At 42.9% G+C, this 22,131-nt stretch overlaps 1 protein-coding gene across 4 annotated transcripts in view; it reads right to left on the reverse strand.

Moving 5' to 3' along the window:
* The window catches only part of NKD1 (NKD inhibitor of WNT signaling pathway 1), a 371,729-nt gene that overhangs the window by 236,447 nt on the left and 113,151 nt on the right, over positions 1-22,131 (reverse strand). The gene's annotated exons all lie outside the window — the stretch shown is intronic.

Consider the following 22,131-nt stretch of genomic DNA (forward strand, 5'->3'; position numbering starts at 1 on the left):
TGCTTACAGGAACAGCCCTCTAGGGTCAGACAGCCAGGCATAATTTAAACCAGCCCTGATGCTCAAATAAAAATATGATCCCACAAATAACAGTGAACCAAATGTGCTACTTTAAAAAAAATCACTTTTTGTTCTTATTTAGTAGCTCTGCTAGCTTTTCTTATGGAAAAGCGCTGTAAAATGTATTACTCTCAAAATCCTATAGGATTAATAGAAAATGTTCACTTTGAGAACTATTCAATAGAATTCTATAGCAAGGATTTTCTATTAAATGCTACTGAACTTTTCTATAGGGCTTGGAGCACTGTAGCTGAGTCAGGAGTGCTGCCAGCCTTGTCAAGCTGAAGCTCAATGCCCCATGCCATTATACTATTTCTAATTTAGCATTGAGTAACCCTTACGAATATGCATGTCAGTGTCTCACATTTGGGCCTGTGCACTCCAGCTCACCAAGCTCTCTGAAGTAAGTCTAATTTGAAGGCTACAGCAAGATATATTTTCTAGCTAGGATATGACAAGTCAGACATAAGGGGAAAAAACAAGTGCTAATTATAGTTTGAAAATTTTTCTGTGTCCCGCATTAAAAAAAAGCTTTGTCCAAGAAATCCCAGGTTAGGACCAGAAGAATTGTATGCTAGCCACAAACGACTCATGATTTTCAGCTTTTATTCAAGCTTTTACAAGTGTAGGGAGCACTGTTCCATAATAAGCCAAGCCATGAACCTTATTAGCAGAAAAGAAATCACAGTATGATCCAAACAACGTACCGCAGACTGAAAAGCCATTTAAAGGGCTGCTGTTTATGTTTTAATCGCATCCTTATCTTTTGTTACATGGTCAAAAATTCATACAGCTTAAGAGCAAAAAATAATTATTTTGATGACAGAACACCATATAAAGTGTGATTTTAAAATAAAGTTTAACATATTATTCTGTCATGAACAAAATCAGTTTAAATAATTTCCTAATAGATTTAAACCTGGTGTCATTCACACCAGAATTTGGCCCAACATATTCACTGAACCATACACCTGGGTTTAGGAGAAGGCAAATAATTTGACATATAGTCTAATCTGGTGAGAAAAATTGCTCCGTATGCCCTAAATAAGGCATTTGCAGATAGAACTGTACTGAGTGGAATTCTCCTATTAATTATACCAATGCAAATGCAGAGTAAGTCCACTGAAATCAATGGAGCACTCCAGATTAACTGACATGATTGAAAGCAAAATTTGGCCCAGATGTCTATGCAGCTGAGCAGCTGCTATTATCCTTACTGAGTCACATCAGCAGAGCAAGGGGTACTCCAGAAAGGACCTGGTATCTCCTTGGTGGCACATCTGCTAGGTATAGGTGGCATTCATTTGAATAGCATTGCCAATGGATGACATGCCAAATCCTTTTTACAAAGAAACTTGTGTTTGATGTTAGTCATTCACTATCTGCCAGTTAACATGTTTATCTTTCTAGGAAATACTTTGATCCATACTGGCACTTGAAATACAGCAACCAATGTTACTAGACTGGAAATGAACAAACAAGTCCTTGTGTGAATCACCAAATGGAAGAGCAAAATGCAGGATGCATGTTACAAAGTGTTGCTTGGCAACCAGAATGGGCCACACACTTCACTTTACTAGCTCAGTTTGAAAATAAATAAATGGCCCTATAGTTATTCAAACTACATGGAAAACTAGAATACACTGGAGAAATCTATTTGTAAGGAGTGTTTGTCACAGAAGAAAACACATCTCTCTGAACTCAATAGTCAACAGGTAAACGAAGGAGGAACTGCCTTTCGGATACTTTGCCTTAAAATATACAGGTAGTAGTATTCTGCAACTGAACTAGGATTTAAAACCATTGTTTAATTTTGATCTTTCTTCTAAGGCTCTCGGTGTTATTTACAAGATGGGGGTGTGGTTTTATCCCCATTTTCCATGTGGGTCAATGGAAGTAGAGAGTCCTTAAGTGACTTGCTCACGTCTGTTGAGAACTGGGAAGAGGACACAGGTTTCCTCTATGATGACTACTTGGCTTCCTCCCTTCTCTCTCTCATACCACTCCCCACATGCTTGGCAGTTTGTATGGTGCTTGTATGTGTTAAAACAAGGTATCTTCATGGAAAGTGTTTTTAACAATATTTGGTATTTCTATCCATGTACAGCTAAACATTGTGCAAATATTAATTAATTAAGCCTCTCAATACTCCTAGGAGGCAAGCAGTCTAGTTATTTTCCATTCTGGCAAACTGAGGCACAGAGATTAAGATGATTTACGAAAACTTCCTAACTATCAGGGTGGTTAAGCACTGGAATAAATTGCCTAGTGAGGTTGTAGAATCTCCATCACTGGAGATTTTTAAGAGCAGACAAACACCTCTCAGGGATGATCTAGATAATGCTTAGTCCTTCCATGAATGCAGGGGACTGGACTAGACGACCTCTCGAGGTCCCTTCCAGTTCTATGATTCTACAACTTGCTCAAGATCCCACAGAGAGTCAGTGGCAGATTTTGGACTAGAACCAGGACTTCTGACTCACACTCAGAGGGACCTTTTCCCCTTTTTTTCAGTTCTCTATTTTTATTTTTAGAAGCACAGAAGTTGTGTACAAATATTTTCCATAATATTAAGACTGTCACTCAAGCAATGAAATTCATGAGTGCCACTCCAGTGTTAGCTATCTCCCCTAGCTAACCCCTGTACTTCGGTGCATATACAGGCCCTCTGATACCTGTGCAACTCCCAGTTAAGTCAATGGGAGTTAAACGAGGATGTCCAAGGGCAAAATATAGCCCATATTGTTCTAAGCCTTCTGCAAGAGCTTGGTACAACAGGGTGAGCCAAGGACAAAGAGCCAGCCTTTATTTCCCAGCTTTTGTCAGTAGATGTCAGAGCCTTAAGCTAGGGTAAGCTTCCTCCAACAGCCTTCTATACAATACATTGTGCTGCTGGTGAAAATGGTATTTCCTGTAATTGCATTGTTTGCTTGCAAAGAACCTGAGATCCGGACCAAGTTCAACAAGATCTATGTCATTTTAGTGAGTGCTGTTTTTCAAGCACACCCCATCAGTGAACAGAAAGCCCTCTGAATCCATGACCAGACTTTCAGGGCCAGATAACTGACTGCTTCAGTTTCTTTCAAGTTGTATCACAGTAGAGACGCACAGTATCCAGGATACTGGACAGATTTAAAAGTGGGAAGAAAAGGTTCCAGCACACTGGCTTTTAAAAGGGAGAACAAAGTAAGTGAGGATCAGAGAGAGCAAGGTGATCGCTATGACACTAAGACAATTAATCACTGCCAGATGTTAAGGGTCACACAGCACTGCATGCTGGGAAGAGCAGCAGGGGTTCTTGGACAGGGAATAGAGGAAAAAAATAACCTGTCATGTCAGTGAACTAGTAAGGGTTTAGGGTTCCTCTCATTTAACTATTAGTATGCTCTTACTAAAATTACAATGCATTTTATTCTTTTTTTCAGAAAGGAGTGACAACTTAATAACCCACGTCTGTCAAAAGCACTAAAAATACCATCCAAATTCAGTGTTCTTACTTTTGTAATGAACACCCCAGGGTTCCTGTTTGATTAATAGATCACTTGGTGACTGACAAGGACAAATGTGTGCATGGTATGAGCATAGTGCTACACATAAATAATTTAAATTGTAGCATTGCCGGAGCTCAGGTTGCACTGGTGTTTCTATTATAAACCCCAATTTCCAGGGGTTCATACGATGGCCTTGAAAAAAAAACAACCCATTTTTGAGGGAGGAATTGGGCAGATAAGGTTTTCTTTGAAAAATGACATTAAAATGAAGGACATTTTGGAGTTGGAGACTTTTGCTGCCTTTGTTCTATTGGGGTGCGTAATTTTGTCATATTACGGAAAAAATGGATGGCTCTGCATTTAAAAACAATGTGAACAATTTTGTAAGCATCTCCCTTTCCCCATCAGCTTTAATGCTAATGAGAGCTATATCCTGGACTAGCAGCTTTGAACTTTAGCAAACATTTTCAAATGAATGAGTTAACATTTCTAAAGTGGTCATTTAGTTGGAGTTTTTGTGCATTGATTGTGGGGAGGGTTTTGTTTTTGAACCTACTCTCACGCTTTAAAATGAGCCTGTTTTCACAACAAAAGGGATCATTTTCACTCAAAAAATTGGACTAGAGCAACATTTTCCACTGAGATTGACCCACTTTTATGTGTTCTAAAGGAAATGTGTATGTAACTGAAAATTCTGTGGTTTCTTCCACATTTGTTACGAATACTTTGCACATCTCTGGTGTCCACAATGGCCTACATGAGCGGAAATCTATTAGAACACACTGAGAGAGAGAGGCTATATCTTCAAACATGGGTTTCTCAATTTATGTTTTCATGCCTCCAGCTTTGAAGCGTGTGTCCACCTTCATTATGTGTGGAATGCATCAACTGGGTCACTCTGGCAGATGTATTGTTTCTGCATGTTGGGCTACCTTTTTTGCACATGCGAATACTTGTTTGTTGTGAAATGTGCAGCAGTAGTCAAAAAAGCTAACAAAATGTTAGGAACCATTAGGAAAGGGATAGATAAGAAGACAGAAAATATCATAATGCCACTATATAAATTCATGGTACACCCATACCTTGAATACCGCATATAGCTGTGATTGCCCCATCTCAAAAAAGATATATTAGAATTGAAAAAGAGAGAAAGGCAACAAAGGCTATAGAGATAGGCAACAAAAATGATAAAGGGTACGGAACAGCTTCCATATAATGAGAGATTAAAAAGACTGGGACTTTTCAGCTTGGAAAAGAGATGACTAAGGGGGGATATGATAGAGGGCTATAAAATGGTGGAGAAAATGAATAAGGAATTGTTATTTACTCCTCCACATAAACACAAGAACCAGAGGTCACCCAATGAAATTAATAGGCCACAGGTTTAAAATAAACAAAAGGAAGTACTTCTTCACACAACACATAGTTAACCTGTGGAACTCATTGCCTGGGGATGTTGCGAAGGCCAGAACTATAACGGGGTTCAAAAAAGAATTGGATACGTTCATGGAGACTAGGTCCATCGATGGCTATTAGCCAAGATGGTCAGGGATGTAACCCCATGCTGCGTGTGTCCCTGCACCTCCAACTGCCAGAAGCTGGCAGTGGTTAACAAGGGATGGATCACTCGATGATTGCCTATTCACTCCCTCTCAACCATCTGGCATTGGCCACTGTTGGAAGACAAGACTCTGGGCTAGATGGACCATTGATCTGACCCAGTATGGCCATCCTTATGTGTGTAAATTGTCAGACATTTTACAGGGTCAATTTATTCTGTTTGAATACTTGGTTCTTTAAGTCACTATATGTGGGATATAAAATGTTAAAAATACTGTAGACATCACAGTAGACTCTAAACAGACCTTCAGTTCAAAGTAGTATATTGTCTAAAGAAGCATCCATAGGGGTCCTTCCTTCTTTTTTCCCTCCATTCTTTCTCTCAGGTTTGATGTACCCTTCCCATTTACAGGCTTTCTTGGGATTTTATCATCTTTAAATGCTGATGCTTTACGTTCCAATCCTGAAAGGTGCTACTGAGCACATTCTACTTCTGTTAGAAGTCAGGGGAGCTGAAGGCATCAGCACATTCTAGAGAAGATGCTCATAATCTTGAGGGATCAGGCCCCCAGGTTATAAACACATCAGCATTACACACTCCTTTGCTGCTTTGACCATTGGTTTATTTTTTCCTGCAGGTGCTAGTAAACTGCAAAAAATCATACATGGATGAGTATTTTATATATAAACTCTCCTGACCTGTCTGTGCACTTTATACCAGAAGCTATAAGAAAGGGCTGTCCCCAAATATGTGCCAGTGTTTGCCAATTACACCACAACACCCTCAACATCCATTGCAAAGCTGCTTTTTATTCATTTATTTGCTACATGAGAAGCATCTTAAGTTGTTTTCACAACTCTGTATGAGTTAGGCAAATCTGTAAAAACAAACTCCACATTACAGGATAAATTCTGGGTGTGCATGGAAAAAGGATGGATGGTTAGGGGCTTTTGTGGGCTATTTAATTGAGCACAGGACTTGAAGTCAGGGGCCCTGAGTCCTAGTTATAGTTCTGCCACTGAGACTGTGTGACATTTGGCAAGTCACTTAACCTCTGTGCCTCAGTTATCTGATCTGTAAAATTGGGATAATGCTTTTCAAACTTTGTAAAGCATAGTTCTGCATCTATGGATGAAAAATGTATAAGGTAGCATTATTATAGCCCTGGAGCAACAGATTTGCTTGAGGAAAAGGAGTGGACCTTAGCAGAAACCCAAGACACATATATGCAACTAGCTCTTAACATCAGCAAGCAAGTCTCTCCTGAAGAAAGCTGTAGTAACCAGCACTCTCCAGCATGCAAGATTATCCCTATGTGTCCATCTTTACAGCAGTGACAGGATTCTTATCATAGGCACAGCTGTGTGTGCTGCTCATGCTGTTAGGTTTATATATATATGTCTTCTGTATTGCCACTGATTAGGGAGGAATTTGCCTCATTTTCTCTTTGCTATACTCACAATGCAAAAATGGTTCTGAAACTTGAATTCTAAGCTCTTTGTCCCACAGCTTGGTTTGCTCCTACCTCTCATTGTTGCAGTTTACAGAGATCAGGAGTATAAAGAGAATAGATACTGCTGCTTGGTAATGATGATATTTCCAGGTAGGCCAAGACATTCCATGTCACAGCGCTCTGAAGGTGCTTTAAGGTGCATTGAGGTTTGATGTACTTTTATGCACCCAGATGTTACCTGAAGCACCATGGCAATGCTATCCCTAACTGGCCATATTGGTGTGTGCATCTGTATATGATTTACCCCACTCAGTCATGATTTTTTACTGATGTTATTCCATATGCACAGTTATGAAAACTCAGGGCCTGCATATAACTGCATTCTTTACAATTGAATGGCAAGGAAAGAAGCTGTCTTACTCCCCTCTAATGCCACCATCCTAAATATACACAATACAGGTTTAATCTTCTCTAACAGCAAATGGAAATTGTTGGCAACAACGTGGCAACAAGAACTGATCGCATAACATGACAACTTAGGCTGTTGAGACTTGTATGATTACCAGCAGCTGAAAGGTATCAACATTTACTGCCAAACTAAAGCAAGTCTTTAAAGATGCATACTCAAAAGGTATTGGACAAGGCAATTTGTAATTTTAACACATTAGCTGGTCAAGGTAAACCCGAGGCGGATCTCAAGGATTTACTTAGACTAGCTAACATGTATAAAGTAATGTAAGATACCATTTTTTCCCCACCATAGGCATGACCTAAATCAGTGGTCCCCAACCTTTTCGTCTGGCGGGCGCCAGACGAAGGAGCACGGCACGGTGGAGCACCCGCCGAAATGCCGCTGAATTTCAGTGGCATTTTGGCAGCGATGCCTCTCGATGACGCCACTTGCCGTTGACAAGTGACATCATCGAGAGGCGTCCACGCCTAAATTCAGGAGTGACACCTCTCGAAGACGTCACTTGTCGATGGCAAGCGGCGTCATCGAGAGGCGTCCCCGCTGAAATGCCGCTGAAATTCGGCGGCATTTCGGCGGATGCTCTCCCGGGGGCCAGGACGCGGGCGCATTAAGATGCCCCTGCGGGCGTCATGGCGCTCGCGGGCACTGCGTTGGGGACCCCGACCTAAATAGTTTCTCAAAGCAACTCACTTATTGTCAAAATGGGTCCTAAAACCTGCAAGAAGTAGGCTGATGTTATTTCACTGACAGAAGCATTTATTGTCTTGCTTGTTTGCAGGCCATTTCCATAGGACAATACAATTATCATTACTTTGTTAGCAAAGACATTAGCTGGCTGTTTATTTTAAGAACACTTCATTAACCTAATGGGGTCTTGGAGTGAGCAAGGTGGATTACTTGTTTAAATCTTGTTTGCTTTGTATGTTGAGAATAAGGGAATAAGCATCTAAAACATCAATAAAATTTAGCCTCTGGTTTGAGCTACAAATATGTTGTTTACAGGATCTGAGCTAACTTTTAAAACAATCCAGCTAGACTTGTTTCCTAACAACAGAATTTTCACTGAACTAGACACATGTAGACAATTAGCCTAGTTTAGAGCATATGAATCAAGTTGGCCAAGCCCAGAGAAGATCTGGAAACATGTTTCTCAGTGCTTCTCAAACGAGTGTGCTAAACAATTTGGTGGCAGAGTGAGTTAGTGAGCTTTTGGCCAAAAGCTCTGGAGACCTGTGTGCAATCTGCCTCGGACTGCAAGTGTATGGGTTATATGGTTTCAGCATAGGCTGAAATGAAAGTTTATTTTCATTTCACATACAGTGCCTGCTACTGGTAAACTCCCTGCTCAGGGAAGACAAAGTATGGAATAGGAGACCTCCGGACAGTTAGAATAGAGGTACTTTGGTAGTGGGCAGCATTTTACACATCCCTGCCTCATTATTCCTGCAGGGCTATCTTAAGCTCTTTGATAGATTTTACATTCAATACCCTCCCCCAAAAGACTAAGAAAAATACAGTACTTTGTGTTCCATAACTTGGATCTTTCTCACTGTCCTTTTGTTCCACTTAAAAATCTTGTTATGGTAGTTTACTAATAGCCAAAATGGGAAATGCAGAAAAAAACCTAGTAAAATAATTAACGTTCATTACAATAAAGAAACTATTCCTTATATTAGACAGCTTTCTTGTGACCAGTTGTGCTTAATCTGCTCAGTGCAGATATTTATGCCACATGTTAATGAGTACCGTTGTCCTTTTGGGTAGCTGTAGAGATTTACATTTGTAGCATAATTTGTTTTCTATGATTTATGTGGAATTAACATCCCTTGTACTTTTCAGAAGAGCTTTCGTTATGGAAGAGTTTGTTGCTAGCATAAACTGGTGTAGCTCCATTGACATCAATATTCCTTGCAACACTAACAAGATAGTCGGAAGAAGGTATTAAATACACAAATATAGCATGCCCAGTGTGATCTGATGTGCTTATTTCTCCATGCTTTTCACACTCGGTCATGCATTTAAGAAGTCTGGCATTAAGCTGCTGTCTCTTGATCTCATGAAGGTAAATCAAAGTCCAACACCAGAGCTTGCCGTATTACTTCAGTAGCCCCAAAAGGAATAGAAAGCATCTCACTGTTTCAGTTAGTTAGAATCCCTCCTACCACAGCACACCTTGTTGTAGCTAGCAACTGAACCTCTGAGCGACTTCTATAGTCCTGCTGTCACATGATCCTCAGTCATGTGACCTGTCACAGTCAGGTCTGAAAGAGCCCGCAGCCCCATTAATGTCTGGAAGCACCTTGCCTTTAAAGGGCCAGCTCACTGTGTTATAGGCATACTCATGTGTGGACCTGTACTAATGAGGGACCACTTCCAGTGGACAGGTCCCCATCCCTCCGCCTTTCTACTGAGAGTGACAACAACAGAACTGGTTGTGATAATGGGCTTTGTGCTATGGAGACTTGTCTGCAGTGAGACCACCACTTCATTTCACGGAAGCCATTCAATGAACATCACACGTGAATAAAGAATTAGTACACCTCTACCCCGATATAACGCGACCCGATATAACACGAATTCGGATATAACGCAGTAAAGCAGTGCTCCGGGGGAGTGGGGCTGCACACTCCGGTGGATCAAAGCAAGTTCAATATAACATGGTTTCACCTATAACACGGTAAGATTTTTTGGCTCCTGAGGACAGCGTTATATCGAGGTAGAGATGTATTAACAGTCGGAACTTCTATAGTGCTCCATGCTCAAAGCACTTTACAGACATTAACCATCAATGATGGTTATTTTTAGTAACTGCCAAGCTGTACTAGATTAAAATCAGTGACCAAGAGGTGAGAGGCTTCAAAACCAGCCACCTGAGACTTTCTGCCTCTGGGTACATCGACATGTGAGCTGAAAGTTGTGATTCCCAGTTCATAGAAACATCCCCACACTAGCTCAGCTCTCGATAGCACCTAAGAAATAGCAGCGTGTCTGCAGTGGATGTGGCTGGCCACCCCAAGACCAGTCCTGCCTGAATGCCTGGGCCTGTATTAGGGCAGCCTCCGCCTGTGCTGCTGCAGACACACTGCTAGTTATAGGCGCTAACTGAAGCAGCACTAGCACAGGTATGTCTACATGAGCTGGGACTCTCACTCTCAGTTCAAATAGCTGTACCTTCTATTCCATGTAAGAGAATTGTGCCAATTCAAACAGGTAATGCTCTAGGCCATAACTCAATTTGAAACACAAGATCCAAGTACAATAACTCCTCGCGTAACATCCTAGACATGTTCTTGAAAAATGCAACTTTAAGTGAAACGATGTTAAGCAAATCCAATTTCCCCATAAGAATTAATGCAAATGCGGGGGATGGGGGGGGTTAGGTTCCAGGGAAATTTTTTACGCCAGACAAAAGACATTATATACTTATGCAGTAGGAGTTTTAAACAAAATTTAAAACTGTACTCAACTATGACGACTGTGAAGCTTGGTTGAGGTGGTGGAGTCAGAGGCTGAAAGAGGGTGTATCGTCCGGCTGCTCCTCTTGCTGTCCGAAGTGCCGGGGGGTGCTTAACCCCTGGCTCTGCCCCAGACCTGCCTCCATTTCACCCCTCCCCCACAGCCCCACTCCCGCCCCATCCTCCCCACTCCACCCCCTCCATCCTGAGCGTGCCACGTCCTCACTCCTCCCCCCTCCTCCCAGCCTCCTGAATGCCGCAAAACAGCTGATTGCTGCAGGTGGGAGGCATGGGGAGGGACCAGGGAGATGCTGATCTGCGGGGCCACTGGCAGGCGGCAGGCGCTGGGGGTGGGAAGGTAGAGGGGAGCTGATAGGGGGGCTGCCAGTTCACCCTGGTTCCAAGCCCCCACGGCCAAACAATGTTTTAAGCAAACATTGCACAACTTTAAATGAGCATGTTCTCTAATAGATCAGCGACGTAACAACGAAACGTTAAGCGGGACGACATTAAGTGAGGAGTTACTGTACAAGCCTCTTCTAAGTGTAGTTTTGTATTTATAATTCAAGCTTCAGCTGAAAGTTATAGCTCAAAGTTATATAATTCACCAGTTGAAATCCCAAATGATCAAAACTGATCATTTTGTATCTAAATTTGACTCAGAATTTGCTAATAGTGGGAAAGTTATTGCTGGAAATGGGGACAGTCAATGTAATTTTTACGGACAATACACAACAGCAGTTGGGGTTGGCTGCTTCCATTGGTCCCTAACAATAATTTTGGGTGGAAGATTTCCTTCCTGTTGGTGAGATAATGCCCTCTGATTAGCTGATTGACATGAAAACAAGATCAACTTCTTCCCCTGGACTGCCCCAAAAGATTTATATATAAATTAACACAGGCCACCCAATGTGTCTCATACAGCATACAAGTGACATTTGTGGTCCCCATGGTTTTGTGGCTTTCTCTAAGATACTGTTTATTACAATGATTATAACATAAGAGAAATGCCAGGCAGCACATACCCACTTCTGCATAAGCGGATACTAAATTGTAATGCCATTTAACTCTTCTTCAAAGCCTAAACCCATAAGCAGTGCTGCAGAAAGACTCCAACAGACAACAGGATTTGGTGCTTTAAATACAGGAGGATGGTACACAACGGAACACAAGCTCACAAGAAGCTTTACAAACCCTTAACACAGGGCTTTTCATTATTGTTCCCACTTTGTAAAGCTTTACTCCCTTGACTAATGTAACTGCAACCACCTCTTCAACTGTTTCTTTCACTGTGACAGGATGCAACTTTCTGAGCCTAGTTTGGTCATGTAGGGTTAGGAAAAAACTGCTTCTTGTTGTCCTTTCCCCTTGTTCCTGTGTCTCTCTCCTTTTTCATCTTTCTTGTGAATTTAGAGAGCTTCCCACTTCCGAACTCTCCAGCTTTCAAAGTATGACCCATGAGTTTAACACACCTTGTTAGCTGAATATGTCACTGAAAAGGTTTTTCTCTCTGAAATATTCTGGGTCAGTTTTTCCCCTCTACTATTAGAAGTAAGTTTCAGATCCTGATCCTACTAGATGCTGAGTACCCTCAGCTGAGTGGAATCAGGATCAAGACCATTATGTGTTCCCATCCAAGCACTACTAAAATGAGAGGCAGAGAGCCTGGCCCCATTGAAGTCAGTAGGAGTTTTGCTGTTGATTTCCAGGGGGCTCAGATTTCAGCCAGACTGCCTTCAGTGATATGGTCTCTCTTCCCTCATTTCGCTCTGGTGGCAGAATTCCATGGAGCTTCCCACAGCAAGAGGATTTATTCATAAGAAGATGATGGAAAAGGAGGAGAAAAGGTATCAAGGAGGGGCCCATGCCAGCGATGCAAAATCTACCCATTCATCCATCATTTTTCTGCTCTTTCAGACTGCAGAGAATACAGCTGCAGACCAGACCAATAATCTCGTATCAGTGGTGCTGGAACATTTTTAGTAGTGGGTGGTGCTGAAGGCCAGCCCCCTTACTCCTGTCTGCTCCCCCTCACCCCCGCTGAGGCTGGGAGTAGGGCTGTGTCTCTGGGAGGGGGGGACCTGGACAGGGGTAAGGGGGCCGAGGCCACAGCTGGGAGCGAGCATGGGGCTAGGAGCAGAGCTGTGGGGCCGGGCACAGGGCCCCAGGAGCGGAGGCCTGGGAACAGACAGTAGGGCCGGCAGCCGGGACCCAAGCCTCAGGTGAGGTGAGGGGTTGGGGAGCAGAGTGCTGGCGGAGGCTGGGCCAGGGCATAGGCATGGGATACACCGCCAGGTTTTTGCTCACAGTGGCTAGGGAGTGGGGCATAAAACCTGGGGGTGCTGCAGGGAATTAGAGACCAGTCAGCTTAACTTCTGTACCTGAAAAGACAATGGAGCAAATAATTAAGCAATCAATTTGCAAACATCTAGAAGATAATAAGGTGATAAGTAACAGTCAGCATGGACTTAACAACAAATCATGTCAAACCAACCCAATAGCGTTCTTTGATAGGGTAACAAGCCTTGTGGATAGGGGAGAAGCGGTAGATGTGGTATATCTTGACTTTAGTAAAGCTTTTGATACTGTCTCATATGACCTTCTCATAAACAAACTAGGGAAATACAACCTAGATGGAGCTACTGTAAGGTGGGTGCAAAACCGGTTGGAAAATCATTCCCAGAGAGTAGATATCCATGGTTCACAGTCATGCTGGAAGGGCATAAAGAGTGGGGTCCCACAGGGATCAGCTGTCCAGTTCCGTTCAATATCTCTATCAATGATTTAGATAATGGCATAGAGAGTACACTTATAAAGTTTGTGGACGATCCCAAGCTGGGAGGGGTTGCAAGTGCTTTGGAGGATAGGGTTATAATTCAAAATTATCTGGACAAACTGGAGAAATGGTCTGAAGTAAATAGGATGAAATTCAGTAAGGACAAATGCAAAGTACTCCATTAAGGAAGGAGCAATCAGTTGCACACATACAAAATGGGGAATGACTGCCTAGGAAGGAGCACTGCGGAAAGGGATCTGGGGGTCATAGTGAACCACAAGCTAAATATGAGTCAACAGTGTAACACTGTTGCAAAAAAAAGCAAACATAATTCTGGGATGTATAAGCAGAAGTGTTGTAAGCAAGACACAAGAAGTAATGCTTCCGCTCTACTCCGCACTGATTAGGCCTCAACTGCAGAATTGTGTCCAGTTCTGGACCCCACATTTCAGGAAAGACGTGGATAAATTGGAGAAAATTCAGACAAGAGCATCAAAAATGATTAAAGGTCTAGAAAACATGACCTATGAGGGAAGATTGAAAAAAATGGATTTCTTTAGTCTGGAGAAGAGAAGACTAAGAGGGGACATGATAACAGTTTTCAAATACATAAAAGGTTGTTACAAGGAGGAGGGAGAAGAATTGTCCTTCTTAACCTCAGAGGATAGGACAAGAAGCAATGGGCTTAAATTGCAGCAAGGGCAGTTTAGGTTGGACATTAGGAAAAACTTCCTAACTGTCAGGGTGGTTAAACACTGGAATAAATTGCCTAGCGAGGTTGTAGTATCTCCATCACTGGAGATTTTTAAGAGCAGATTAGACAAACACACCTGTCAGGAACGGTCTAGAAAATACTTAGTGCTCCCATGAGTGCAGGGGACTGGACTAGATGACCTCTCGAGGTCCCTTCCAATCCTATGATTCTATGATTTCCACCCTCCCAGCTCCTTGTCCAATCTGTCTTCCACTCCTCCACCCTCAGCTCCCAGTCCCAAAGATCCAACCCCCATTCCTCCCATTGGCTCGCAGCCCCAGTCTCCTTGTCTGGCCAGTCCGTTTGTCCTCTTCCCTTCCCACTTCCTCCCAGGCCCATCTCTCCGCAAATCAGACTCACAACCCACTCCCTCACACTCCCACCCCCAAGTCTGGGTTGTATCCCTTCTGCATTCAAGTCAGGCAGCTTCCTCCTCCTCGGTGCCAGTAAGGAGCTCATTGAGAGCATAGGGGAGGCAGTCTATAGGCTCTCAATTCCACTATCTGGCCCCACTCTGGCCCACAGCAGCAGGGACCTGCACTTGTAGGGAAAGACCTGCCCAGCCCCTGGAGCACTGGGTTGGAGCATGCTCAGTTTCTCAGTGGGGTGATACATGCACAGTCCCATCAGACATAGGAGTTGTGAGGGGCTGGAGCATACTCAGTGCAGACAGAATTTTCAGAGAATTTAGCAGTGAAACTTTAACAAGTATCTACTGCGCATGTCCAGACAGATTTTTTTCAAAGGCTTAAAAGTTGGCCAAATGTAGGCCACTTTTCATGGGAATTGCAAAAAGCACATCTGACATAAGGCCATCCCTCTACCAAATTTCCTGTTCCTGTTCCAAAGCACGGAGTGCTAGGGCTTCTCAACAAACAGCTGTATTGTTTTTTAAACTTTGGCAAAACATCTTTCCCCCCCCCCCAATCTTATTCTCTGAAATGCTTGAACCATTTTAATTGTTCTTTTTTAAAAACTGAGTCTGAAGCAGACACTCATCTGAGAAATTTCAGTCCAAATGGTTACTGTTTGGCAAAGTTATATGCAACTGAAAGCAGGATCTTATAATGAGAAGTGTTGGGCAACCCTAATGTGCAGAGCCTCCACCCCAAACCCCGCTTTGCCTCCAGCATTTATAATGGTGTTAAATATATAAAAACACGTTTTTAATTTATAAGGGGGGGGGGTCGCACTCAGGGGCTTGCTATGTGAAAGGGGTCACCAGTACAAAAGTTTGAGAACCACTGATATAACGTAACAGTGGACAGGACCCGGAGAGTGTTTAAATGATTTGCCAACAGTATAGAGAAAGGGCGTGCCAGAACTGAAACAGAACACTGGTGTTACAGAACCACTGCTGATGCACCAGACTCCTTCATGTGTCACTAAATCTGCTTCAAATTTCTGTTCTTAGACCAGCCGTAAAGTCAGACTAACGCATACCTATCTTTATATAAAGCGATTTGCGATCTGTAGGTAAAAAGCATTAGGAAGGTGCATTATTATCTCCCTTTTTCAGGAGTAAGTAAGGCACAAAGATATTTATTGTCTTGACTGAGATCATTCACTGTGGCCAAGTGGGTTTAGCTCTGGCTGTGAAACCAGACATCTAACACCCAGTCTAACACTAACGTGGTTTTGTTTGTTGGTTTTTTAGCATTTTTTCCATTGTTCAGGGTAAAGGCAAGCTGTACTACATATGTGTGTTCATAGATCAGTATGCATCAAGTACGGATACTTTGTGAGGTGTGGATTGAATGAGACAGGATTCCACAGGAGACCTGGTTTCAGTCATTAGGCATTTTACAAAGGAGTGTGGAAAAAGCTGTTCTGGTGGTGTCTGTATAACATTTCCTTTCTCTCTCTTTTTTTAAATAGACAAAACACTCTTGGAAGTGCTATATAAAGAAAAAAACTAGAGCTGATCAAAATAGTTTTAATTTTGAAAATTTAATGACATTTAAAATTGTTCTAAAATGAGAACTTTTTTTCCAAAATTGTTTAATAATTTCCAGCTCTAAAAGCTAAGGGAATGATAAGACTGCATGGTAAAGCACTCATAACTTACAAAATGTGGGTGTATGCAAGTGCATTTGCAGAAAGATACAGACTCTTCTTACCCAACCACTGTATTGTATTATTTCAGAAAGAGTATGTACTATACAGGTGATTTTTCTTTGTTTTGGGTTTTTTTTTAAACAGTTGTAGTAGATGCATATATAACAACCCATTAAGAACTATGGCTTTCACCACTAGAGGTGTTAGAAAAATGTCAAAATTAGATTTTTGAGGAAAAATTTGTCATAAAAAATGTGCCCCTTTTTTTGACCAGCTCTATTCAGCTCCAAAAGCACAAACCCCAACCAGTTAAGTTAAACAGGCTCTTAGCCTATATGCGAACCAGGGAGTACAGGCAAAAATGATCAGCATCATTTAGCCAGTGTATTATATAGGCACAATAAGAGGAAACTCCCTGCAGCAGTCTGAGGTTGTCAGGGGTTAAAGTTCCTTTACAGGTCACCAATTTGGGTCACCACAGAACCTGGGATCTTCCCAGGAACATAGTAGATCAGGTCCAGGGTTAGGGCTGCCAACGGATTAGACGGGAGTCTCCTGGAATCGGGATTGATCTCCTGGAGGCTACTGAAGCCAATCCGGGAGATTTTAGGATGCTAAAAGTCCAGCACAGGGTCAGCAACATGTCTGTACATGGACACAAGTGTCCAGGGTAAAAAAATTTGCAGTCTGTGATAACTGTTCAAAAAATTGAATGACTGAATGACATACCCCCCTCCCAATGTTCATCACTAAGTACAGTAATTTTGTCAAGTGTCTGTCGCACAATGTGGTGGTGCCAACCCCTGGTCTGGCAGCGCAGCAGGGCTGAGGCAGGCTCCCGACCTGCCCTGGCTCTGGGTGGCTCCTGGAAGCAGCTGGCATGTCTGGCTCCTAGGCACAGGGACAGCCAGGGGGTCTCTGCATGCTGCCCCAACCCTGAGCGCCGACTCCGCAGCTCCCATTGGCCAGAAACCACGGTCAATGGGAGCAGCGGGGGTGGTGCCTGCAGTCAGGGGCAGCTCTCAGAGCCACCTGGCCACCCCTGAGCCTAGGATCCACCCCAGGAGCTGCCCGAGGTAAGTGCTGCCCAGCCGGAGCCCACACCCCAAACCCTGCCTGCACTCTAACTCCCTGCCCCAGTCCTGAGCCCGCTCCCAACCCAAACTCCCTTTGAGAGCCTGCATCCTTCACCCCCTCCCACATCCCAACCCCCCGCCCCAGGCTCAGCCCGGAACTTCCTCCTGCACGCCAAACCCCTCGACCCCACCCCCCAGCCCAGAGCCCACCCCTCCTCCTGCACCCCAACACTCTGCCCCAGCCCGGTGAAAGTGAGTGAGGGTGGGGGAGAGCGAGTGATGGGGGAGGTGGGATGGCTCAAGGGGGTGTGGCCTTGGAGAAGGGGCAGGGTATGGGCATGGCCTCGCGGAAGGGGCGGGGCAGGGCAGGAGACAGGACAAGGGTGTTTGGGTTAGTGCGATTAGACAGTTGGCAACCCTATCCAGGGTCCATCTCACCCAGTATCCTGCCCCAGGCGCTTCGGAGTAAGGTCCAAGAAATGCCACAGTAGGCGGATGTGGAATAATCTGCCCCTCCTCCCATAAAGATCTAATCTTTTCAGTTCAGGGAGGACCCTTGCAGTTGTAAGTAGCAAGCCCTTCACCTTAAACAAAGAAGCCTTTAACCTTCGAAGTGGTTAAAAATCGAAAACGTCTTAAAAGAATTGGAAAATTCAAAACCAGAGACTATTTTAAAAAACAGCTAAAGTTGCTAAATGATAACATTGCCATAAACACATTATTCTAACCAATACAAAGAAATCCATATTCCATGCACACAACCTATTCTCTGACCCAAAATTCTTATTCTTTCAACTCAAATATCAAAATATAATCACAAAAATGTTTCTGAAAAAGTAACAATTATATAAATTCACATAAGTGACACATAATCAGTCCCAGCTGCAAATAAACATTATTGTGCCATAAATCAGCAGTTATACTCTTTTGCAATTCATCTACATATATATTCTCCCCAAAAGCAACAGTTTATCAAAATAAATCTGTATTTATAATTAACTGTTTATTCAAGCTTGAAATCGAGATAATAAAACATCTACGAGTCAGAAATAAGGTCAGTGTGTTGCTGAAATACATAACTTGGTAATAATGGGCGAGATCCTGGCCCCTAACTAATGCTGCTTTGTGCCCCCTTAAAGCACTAAGCGGGCATAGGGTTACCATAAAGATACAGTCAAGGTTTCCCTCTGACAAGGGGGCATGTCAGGTTGGGGACAGAAGGGAAGGAATGTACGGTATGCCACTGATCCTGGGCTGGTGCAGCAATCCCTGTGGCATCATTACAACCAGCATAGTTTAAAAAACATCCCTTAGGCTGCTCTAAATTACACAGGCAGCCAATTCTGCCCCTGGCTGGCCCAGGATCAGAGGAACAGAGTGGTGGCTCAGAGCCACCTTTCCCTCCTGCTCTGCTCAGCTGCACTGATTCCAAATACAGCACAGCTGAAAATCCAGCCCCATGTGTTTATGTTTATCATAGGGGTAGTGTAGGATTTATGATGCCCTTAATTTTTCATTTCCTTGCTTTTAAGTACTTGGATTTCACAAATGGTGTGATAGGTACATTGTCACTGAGCAAGCTTAACTAGATTTTAAATGGAAGTTTTCTGGGTTTAAAATGGATTGTGGCTTGGAATCGCGTAAGGCATTTGATGTTTGCAAAGGGTGCAATAAATTCTCGCAAGGGGAGCAGGCCAACATCAAATTGTTTTAGATGGTACTTTATGGCAAGGTGTGACCAGATCAGTGAGCTTCTACATGGTCTTTGTATTTCAAGAAAAATATCTTGAAACTACCAGCTGGCCACAAGTGCAAATAACTGAATAAGGTACACACTCCATCTGATGCCAGAGAGAATCCTAGAAACAGAGTTTGGTACCAGTGCAGTCTTTAATTTTGCATGCAGCAAGACAAGAAAAAGGAGCATATAACAGTTTCAACGGGATGAAACAAAGGCACAAAGAGACCTCTACATTCACGAAAAACAGGTGCAGACATGACATTGGCAACATCTCTGAGGCAGAAGCCGGCAGATTTCACCACAGCAGAGACGTAATTCAAACATCAGGCTAGAGTCCAGCTGCACTGCTGAGCTCAAGGCTATTAGGTAGTCTTTGTTTTTTTTTTAAATGTAGCCCAGGAGAGAGGGCGGGGAGATACCACAGTTACTTTTTCATTCCTTCCAGACCCACAGCTCCAAGTTTACTTTGGAAAATCCAACCCTCAGAATTTAGTTTGAAAGCCGTGTACATCAAAAGTGCTCAGAACTGATACTGACCATAACATGGAGCTGATGGCTTCTGGTTACTGCAGTCCAACATATTACAGTGTGCAAAACAACATGATTGGTCACACAGGGAGACAAAAGAAAGCCACCGTTATAGTGGTAAAATATTTCATGCTGGAAAAAGTTGCTGGCTTTTGGAAATATATTCTTTCTTAAAAAAAAAAATTCTGAACATCTTTGCCATCTTTTTAAGGAAGGTGACAGCACTCATAAGAGATTATTTTTTTCTCCTTTGTTGTGATTTGATGCAGACCTCCTCTCCAGTGACAGCCAGATTGTGGAAAGCCCAGAGATCTCTACAGCAGGCAGTCCACTAATGACTCAAAATTTGTCTAAAATACACAGAGAAAGAGGAAACACAATAGAATTAACATTTCATTAGCCCATCAAGCAATGCTCAGGAATCCAAATGATCAAACTCCTTTTGACACTTATGATTAATAGTATTATTTCACTCAGGTTCCAGGGATCCACTGATTGGTCTATCTTGATGTGTGTAGCTCTATTGATAAGCCACTAAAAACCGCATGTATTCAAAGAGTACACCATGAGGAAACTGTAGGAGTATTTTTAGTGATTTGTTTGAATGACTCATATTTTTTGGTCTGCAAAGTTTGAAAACTGTTTTTCTTTTAAAGGCAGATTCAATTTCTCTCTCTTCCTTTCCATACTTGTTGCAAAAATGCCTAAAGTCAGAGTCTGGCTTCAAAATCCTGACACATTTAACGATTGCCATTTCTCCTGCACCAACCTGATCATTTTCTTTTTAACATCTTCACTGCTGGGTCATCGCACCAGCATCCGTGCTTCTAAATCTTATTGATGGCCCATTGCTTTGAACAGGATGTCATGACTACACACCCATTTGTAATGCATCTTGGCATAGGGGAGGGGTCATTGTACTAGGTGTACTTTGCTCAGTCAGCAGAAGCAAAAGGGTTAATTAATTACTGTCATTTGTGTAATTATAGGACATTGCTTCTCCATGCATTTGTGTAAGAATCACAATCCTGCCTAGCAACATCATGAGTTCCTTCACAAATTAACAGGATTCATTATAATTTCCAGCCACAAATAAAAGGTTTAATAAACTCTGGGAGGTCCCTAGTCATGGAAAAATTCTCCCACACAAGAAAAATCAGATATGCCAAGTATATTCAGGCTTGGGAACAATTTATTACTTATACAAAATCAGCTCTAGTTGGGTGTTGCATGGCTCTGGCCCCCTTTTCCTGTACAGAAAGCTAAAACACCACACTAAATAGAAGTGGAATACATAAAGACTCTTAACCGAAGGAATGGATATGTGTGCTTTGAGAGACGGCATTTATGTGCGCCCGCCTAGTGCCCAGCAAGGGAGAGACGCCGTGGCCCCGCGCCTGCCGGGGACAGAGAACTCCGAGGCTGCAGGTGCCGGTGTTTTCGGTCCCAGGCAGGCACGGGGCCGCGGCTTAAGCTGGAGAGAAGCCAGGCCCCGCGCCTGCTGGGGACAGAGTACTCCGGGGCTGCAGGCTGCGGGCACCGGTGTTCTCTGTCCTCGCGGCTTCTCTCCGGCTTCTCTCTGCGCTGCCCAGAACTGCCGTAAAACAAAACAAAACAAAACAAAACAAAACAAAACACGCTCTGTCTCTGCCATCCCAAGAATGGATGGAATGCCGCCCCGTAGCATGTGCTGCCCCAGGCACGTGCTTGCTCCACTGGTGCCTGGAGCCGGCCCTGTATGTGAGTATTCTTCCGCTGCACTGATACTGCTGTTTTCTTGTGCTTTGTGATTTATTTATTTTTTTTAAATTTTGCCCCAAAATGAGTGGTCCAAATAAAAGACAACGTACATATTATTTCAACGCAGAAAGGGAAGAATCCTATTGTTTTATTGAAAATAAAGGTAAATGTGTTTGCTTACTGTGTGGGGGTGCTGTTGCAGTGCTGAAAAAACATAATGTCTAACGCCATTTCCAAACTAATCACGGCTCTTTTGACATTAGCCATCCACTTAAATCTGAGTTCAGAAAGAAGAAAATTAATCAACTCAAATCAAACCTATCTGCCCAGCAATCTGTTTTCACTAGACAAGTTGTAAAGTCTAAAGCTGCTACTATTGCTTCCTTTAAAATTGCTCATCTGCTCGCAAAGAAGAAAAAACCCTTTCAAGATGGTGAATTGTTGAAGGAAGCATTTTTGACGGGTGCTGATTGCCTGTTTCAAGGATTTCCTAACAAGGATGAGATTTTGTCGATAATACAAGACTTGCAGTTATCAGACAACACAGTTACGAGGAGGATACATGCAATTTCAAGCGACATGCAAACTCAGCTAAAGGATGACTTGGAAATATGTGACTGGTTTTCACTGCAATTCGATGAGTCGACAGATATATTGGCTAAAGCGCAGTTGGCAGTTATAGTGAGGATGGTATTTAGTGACTTCACCGTAAAAGAAGAGTTACTAAAAGTATTGCCTATGAAAGGGCAAACAAAGGGTGAGGACATCTATAATTTATTCAAACCATACGCAACATCAATTAGTATGCTACTACATAAGCTGTCTGCGATCACCACTGATGAGGCACCAGCAATGATGGGCAGCGCCAATGGATTCATTGCACTCTGTAAGAAGAATGAATCCTTTCTGAACTTTATGTCTTATCATTGCATTATGCACCAAGAAGCTTTGTGCGTCAAAGTTCTT

The sequence above is a fragment of the Mauremys reevesii genome, linkage group 16 (assembly GCF_016161935.1).
Source record: "Mauremys reevesii isolate NIE-2019 linkage group 16, ASM1616193v1, whole genome shotgun sequence".
Lineage (NCBI taxonomy): Eukaryota > Metazoa > Chordata > Testudines > Geoemydidae > Mauremys > Mauremys reevesii.